Source organism: Phoca vitulina, unplaced genomic scaffold (assembly GCF_004348235.1).
Source record: "Phoca vitulina isolate PV1807 unplaced genomic scaffold, GSC_HSeal_1.0 scaffold9, whole genome shotgun sequence".
NCBI lineage: Eukaryota > Metazoa > Chordata > Mammalia > Carnivora > Phocidae > Phoca > Phoca vitulina.
The window spans coordinates 3,056,036-3,062,765 of record NW_022589712.1 but is presented as its reverse complement, the minus strand read 5'-3'; the positions used below and the strand labels follow the sequence as shown (position 1 = coordinate 3,062,765).

The following is a 6,730-nucleotide window of genomic DNA, read 5'->3' as shown; positions in this document are numbered from 1 at the left end:
CTTTGGGAAGCATGGTTTAGGGCATTAGCAGAAGCTAACTGAAGACTTCAGCTCCCTCGTGTGTCAGGCTTCTGTCATGCGCTCGCTCCGCACTAGCTTCTGTCCAGGCCTGGCCGAGCTGTGCTGCGGGGGGGGCTGCCTACCAGCGCACACACTCTCCCCCCGGGGGGCTGCAAGCTTCCAGTGCAAGGTCTCAGCGTGGGAAACCCCTGAAGTGTGGACAGGGTCCTGCCCGGAGGAGCCGGCGCCAGACCCCCACGCAGCGTGAGGGCACGGGAGGTCAGGGCCTGGGTCCCTGCCCAGGACGTTGTTCTTTGTACTAAGTTGAAGACCACCCTCGTGCGCTGGAGGGGTGCCTGCTGGAGAGGCAGGTCCAGGCCGCACAACGTCACTGGGCTCCAAGCTTCACCTCGTCCAGGGTGGGAGCGTGCACACAGGTGCCCGGGCCGGGTGTGGTCAGACCGTCCTGAGCTCCCAGCAACACGGAGGGCACAGGCCGGCTGGCGCAAAGGAAAGATGAGAGCGCAAAGTACACGCCCCCTGAACAGCCTGGCTCCCGGCCGGTGCTTGGTGATGGTCCGCCCCGAGCCCAGAGAAAGAGAGCAGCTCCCAGCCGGCCTCCCCCACGCAGCCCACCCTCCTGCTTTCGCGCACACGACCTTTAACGCGGCGCTCCGGTGCCTGGGCCACCCAGCCCGGGCAAGTTCACGACCCGCCAGAGACCCTTACCCTCCGTGCAGGCTGCTGCCGCTGGTTTCACCAGGGCCCGCAGGGGAGGCTCCCGGTCGCCCCACTGAGGCCGGTGCAAGAGGGGCCCCCCGGCCCGAGAGCGGCGCCCAGACAGCGGCCCGGCTCGGCTGATGGCCCGCGTGCCTCAGCCCTGCTCCCTCGGCTGACAGCAGTGGCAGTTCTCTGCCAAGGAAACGAGCTTCTACCTTCAGGAGCTGTGTTTTGTCCCTGGCAACCAACACTCAGATTTTCATCCCAACTGCACTACTTACAGGAAAATAGTCTGACGTGACGAGGTGCCCAGTAAAAGTATTAGGAGTATTTTTTTGAAGCCTAGTTGTAGATCTGCTTTATTGGCTTGTTTGCTTACTTCTGCAAGGCTATTGGAAAGGCTACTGTCCAATGTGCTGCTTCAAGTCTTTCATCAAAAGAAAAAAAACAGAATCATGTTAAATTTTCTTTGTCTTCTCTACTTTATTATATGACAAATCTTTTATTAGTGTTTTTTCATTCTTTTTAAAAATTTTTTATTTCTTTTTATGTTTTTAAGTAATCTCTACACCCAATATGGGGCTCGAACTCATGACCCTGAGATCAAGAGTCGCACATTCTACTGACTGAGCCCGCCAGGCACCCCTAGTTTTGTTTTTTTTATCCTCAGTTTTTACTTGATTTTTTTTTAAGTTTAAATTTTCTTTTTATTTGAGTGTAGTGGACACACGAAGTTTACATTAGTTTCAGGTTCACTGGTAGTGATTCGACACGTCCACACGTTATGCTCCGCTCACCACAACCCTCCGTCCCCACAGAGCACTATCTCAATACCATTCACTATATTCCATAGGCTCTTATTCCCGTGACTTTTTCAAAACCATTCTAAGTATTATGCTATTTTTCTATGTGACTGAATACTAAATAATCCCTTTTTTCCCTGTAATTAGCATCTTCGAAAAAATTTGAGTATGTAATTTATAAATTTTAAGGTTTAGGAGCTAAGTTCATGGAATAGTAGAGTCATTTTTTACAATAGTGGCTATTATGCATGGAAATGTTGGAAATTGTATGACTCGTGTGTGTGTGTCCTAAAAGCTGCAATCTAAGAGAGTTTCAGTTCTCACTTCACTACTGTCTCTTCTGTGGCCTCTGGCTCTGACTCTGCGTTGGGAGAATGCCACGAACTTGCAGACTCCCTGGGGGTTTCCGTGGCAGCGGAGTCCAGAGCTCCGAGACCCGGTGCCGTGTGCCAGTATTCCACTCTCCAAAACCTCTGCACAGCTAACTTCCTGCGCACGGCACTGTCCACAGCGCACAACACTCCCAGCGGGAGGAAACCATGCCACCAAGGTCACTTTTGCATCAAAGGACATTACAAACTGCTGCAGACTCAGATCCTGCCAGCCAGCCTGCTACTGTCAAAACTCAGGGAGGGAAATGGCAGCCGTGTGTGTGTGTGTGTGTGTGAAAGTACGTGTGAGAGCGTGAGTGTGTGATAGTGAGTGAGTGAGAGAGGGTGTGAGAGTTTGTGAGTGTGAGAGAGTGTGTTTGAGAGAACAAGCATGTGAGTGTAAGAGTGAGAGTGAGAGAGGGTGTGAGAGTTTGTAGGTGTGTAAGAGAGTATGTGACTGTGTGTGAGAGAGTGTGAGTGTGCATGAGAATATATGAGGGTGTGAGGGTGAAAGTGTGTGTGAAAGTGTGAGAGTGTGTAACAGTGTGTGAGTGAGAAAGTGAGTGACAGGGTGTGTGTGAGTGTGAGAGTGTGTGCATGTGTGAGTGTGTGAGTACATGTGCGTGAGAACGTGACAGGGTGTGTGAGAGTGTGTGTGAGGTGTGACTGTGAGAGAATGTGAGGGTGTGTGTGAGTGAGAGTGTGTGCATGTGTGAGTGTGTCAGAGTGTGTGAATACATGTGCATGAGAACGTGTGTGAGTGACAGGGTGTGTGAGAGTGTGTGAGGTGTGACTGTGTGAGAGAGCGTGAGGGTGTGTGTGAGTGTGAGAGTGTGCATGTGTGAGTGTGTCAGAGTGTGAGTACATGTGCATGAGAACTGTGTGAGTGGCAGGGCGTGTGAGTGTGTGTGAGGTGTGGCCGTGTGTGAGAGAGCGTGAGGGTGTGAGTGAGTGTGAGTGTGTGTGTGCGTGTGACAGAGAGAAGAGGGCGCGCGGGGAGGGAGGACGGAGCGGCGTGTGCGGGCGCATCACCGGGTCGGAGCCCTAGCGCCCGCTGCGTCCTCCCCGAAGGGTCCCCAGGCGCCCGCCCTCCACAGCGTCCTCGTCTCTACACTCAAAGCTGACGACACACGCGGGGGACGCGCCTTGGCTCCGCTTCTGGCAGGCGCCTGTCGACTTCCCGCCGGTGGCCGGCGGCCCGCATGGCCGGAGGCGGGGGCGCGGCGGGCGGGTGACCTGGAAGGGTCGCCTCTCCTTCGCCCCCCGCCCCCGAAAAGTGAGGTCAGTGCCATGCAGCTGCTGCTCGAACCCATTGGGGAGCCTTGTTCTCCCAAAGAAAGACGGCATTGTGGGCGAGCTTGTTTGTTGCGCCCAAACGGCGCGCTCGCGCCAAGCTGCCCAGCCCTTTGTTCTCGTTTCAGAGGGAGTCTCCCATGCCGTCCGTCTCCGCGGACCCTCCGTCCCCTCCGCCTCTGCCGCCGCTCTCGGGGCAGGGGGAGGCCGGGCCCGACAGACGGACAGACGCCCTGCCCCGCCGTGAGCCTGGACAGGAGGACGGACACGCGGCCGGCCTGGGCGTCGGGGCTCACGTCTTACGGGGACGCGGGGAAAGGTCGCAGACGGTCCACTCGGCCTCGGGGATGAACGGAGAGGGAGATTAAGTGGGGAGAGAGCGAGAGAAACGACGGAGGGGGGACAGAGGGAAAACGGAGGAGAGCGCAGAATGAGGTTTTTGAAATTTGGAATAAATCTTGCGCTCTTTTGCAATAATTATGTTTCTTTGTAGAGTTTTTTTTCCTGGTAAGTGATTATATGGTGGCCGTGGGCCCGTCCTAATTCACCGTGCTGGGTATTACCTACAACTCACAGGTTTGTAGCACCAAAGTATAAAAACAGAAAGTATTTAAATTATATAAACTCAACTTTGAAAACAAAGAGAAATTGGAAGGCATTTCTAGAGACAAATGTTTTTTAAAGATTATTGATTGATTTCAGAGAGTGTGAGCAGGGGGAGGGCCGGAGGGAGGGGGAGGGAGACTCCGTGTGGGCGGCGTCCCACCTTAGGCCTCCCGCCACTGGCTGGTCCCAGGGTCAGTCGGGTGGGGAGGCCAGCGTCCCTGACCGTAAGCGGAGAGACATGCCGTGACCTACTCGGTGACACCGGTGTCACGGGAGAGATTCACGCAGGCGGGGCAAGAAGCGTGCTTTCAGTGAACGTTTTGCTCCGAACACACGCAAGGCCAAGTGTGCGTCCGTCCTACTGTGGGTCGCGCCGGGGTCTGACAGCCACCGTCGGGGGAAGGAAAGGGAGAAGCAGAGGCCCTGCCCGGGGGGACGCAGGTGCGCGGGAGCTTCAGGGAAGGCTGGCTCCTCCCGCTCGGTGCGTCCGGGACCCTGCGCGGGGCGGGCCGGGGCTCAGGGGAAGGAGGGGAGGGGGCTGCAGCACCGGGCCGGCTCCTGCGGGGAACACGGGCCCAAGATCACCCAGCCCGAGGCCGAGGCGCTCTACCAAACGCGGAGGCCGCTTCCGCCGGAGATCGGGCTGCCGCCGGCCCCACGCGCGGTGCTGCCACGGCCATGTGCGCGCCGCCGCCCTCCGCGCCTCTGCGGGGTCTGGTCGTTCGCACAGCGGTGCCCGCAAGAACCGCTGCTCGGGGCCTGCGCCCCTGAACCCGCCGAGCCCAGGGACGCACACGCCCCGGGACCCCCAGGCCTGCTGCCGAGCTGGCAGCCCCCCAGGCCACCCCCGGGCTGAGTGATGCGTTCCCCGGCGGGCAGGCCTCTGGTCTCCTTATGTCACGGGAGGCTCTTGTCTAGAGGAGGGGCGGGGTGGCCGGAGCGGACGGACGTTCCTGTTCCCTTGGAGACCGCCTGAACCCCGTTTCCGGAGTGGGCAGCAGACTCAGGAGGGGCTCCCACACCTCAGTGATGAGCGACGAGGCCCACGAGGTGGCACGCGGCTGGCCCAGGCCCCTGCGCCGGGCCGTCTGCTCGACCACAGAGAAGGCCGGGGAGGCAGACCCCGGCGTGGTGACGGGGTGTAGCTCACGGAGAAGACTCGGGATTCTGTGCACACCCTGCTGCCTCTCTGCTGGCCATCTGCACTGGATCTTTCGTCACCGAGGAAAGGAAACCGAAATGCTTAGGGACAGAAGTGGTGAAGGTAAAGGAAATTGGTTGTTTGTTTTGTTTTGTTTAAGATTTTATTTATTTATTTGACAGAGAGAGAGACAGGAGAGAGGGAACACAAGCAGGGGGAGTGGGAGAGGGAGAAGCAGGCTTCCCGCGGAGCAGGGAGCCCAATGCGGGGCTCGATCCCAGGATCCTGGGATCACGACCTGAGCCAAAGGCAGACGCTTAACGACTGAGCCACCCAGGTGCCCCTTATTTTATTTTTTTAAAGATTTTATTTATTTATTTGACAGAGAGAGAGACAATGAGAGAGGGAACACAAGCAGAAGGAGGGTCAGAGGGAGAAGCAGGCTCCCCGCTGAGCAGGGAGCCCGATGCAGGAATCGATCCCAGGACCCTGGGATCATGACCTGAGCCGAAGGCAGACGCTTAACAACTGAGCCACCCAGGTGCCCCACAGAAACTTATTAAGAAAACCACACGCTACAGCAAAACCTAGTGTTCTCTAAATCCGTTCTATTTTTTCCATCAAATATTTAGCCCCTTTTCAGTGAGTTCAAGGGACCCTTTTAGACTAGAATGGGAATAATAATTAGGAAACAACCAATCTTAAAAATGGGCAAAGACGAGAACAGAGAGTGCGTCAGAGATGGTACTGGGATAAAGATGGTGCTCGACAGTATCCGTCATTAGAGGGGAGAAAATCAAAACCCCAGTGAGATGTCCCACGGACCTGCAGGAAGAGCGCGAATTCAGCACGTGACCACACCCAGCACGGGCAGGATGCGGAGCAGCTAAAGCCCCATCCGCTGATGGTGAGAACGTCAAACAGCGTGAGCACTTGGGAGGCCAGTTTCACCGTTTCTCCAACAGGTAATCATGCGTTTACCAATGACCCCATTTCCATGCCTAGGGGTTTACCCAAGATGAATGATATGTGCACACACAGTCTTGTGTAGGCGTGCATACGGCAGCCTCATTTGTGAGAGCCCGAAGCTGGAAACAGCCCCGACGTCCACGGAGTGTGGTGGAGCCATCCGATGGGACAGAGCCCAGCAGCAGAGCAGAGTAAGTTCTGCGTACGCGCTGCACCTGCCACAAGGCTGATTCTCCCAGAGGAAAAGGAAACAGACCCAAAGGCATGCATAGTGGAGAGTCGCCTGCATAGACGTCTAGAAAACACAACCTAACAGATCAGTGGTTGCTTCTGGATGAGGAGGAAAGGGAGGAGGCAGAAAAGGCCGGGGCGGGGGGCGGGAATATACAAAGGGACCGGGACATTTGGGGGCGGATGGGCTCATCCACTATTTTGAATACGGTGATGTCTTCCCAGGTGGATACACAGGCCAGACTTACGAAGTACATGGGTTTATGTATGTGCGGCTCATTGCATGTCAAGGACACCTCAGAAAGCTATGAAGCAGACAGAATCCTCATTTGCCTCTGCAAGCCCCCGGCCACTGTCAACCACTTTATTCTCTCTAAAGATGGCATTTGTCCCCATCGCCTTGCCACCCCTGTGACCTGATTTCCACCGAAACCACTCCTGTGAGGGCCACTGATCACCTGCCGAGCGTGAGCCTGTGAGCCCGTGAGCCCGAGGTCCCCGTCCCTCGGCCCCCAGCCGATGGCCACTCTCCTCCCTCTCTTTCGCTGCCTACGTCTTACAAGCTCTCTGCGGCCCTTTGGTTCTTGTCCTACGCC

General features: G+C 56.3%; 1 long non-coding RNA gene across 1 annotated transcript; it reads left to right on the top strand.

The window, feature by feature from the left end:
* Positions 1-5,635: 5,635 nt before the first annotated feature.
* On the top strand, positions 5,636-6,408 carry LOC116634742. The gene is made up of 3 exons (XR_004300023.1): positions 5,636-5,841; positions 5,940-6,094; positions 6,360-6,408. It is a non-coding gene; the product is annotated as an uncharacterized LOC116634742 (long non-coding RNA).
* Positions 6,409-6,730: the final 322 nt, after the last annotated feature.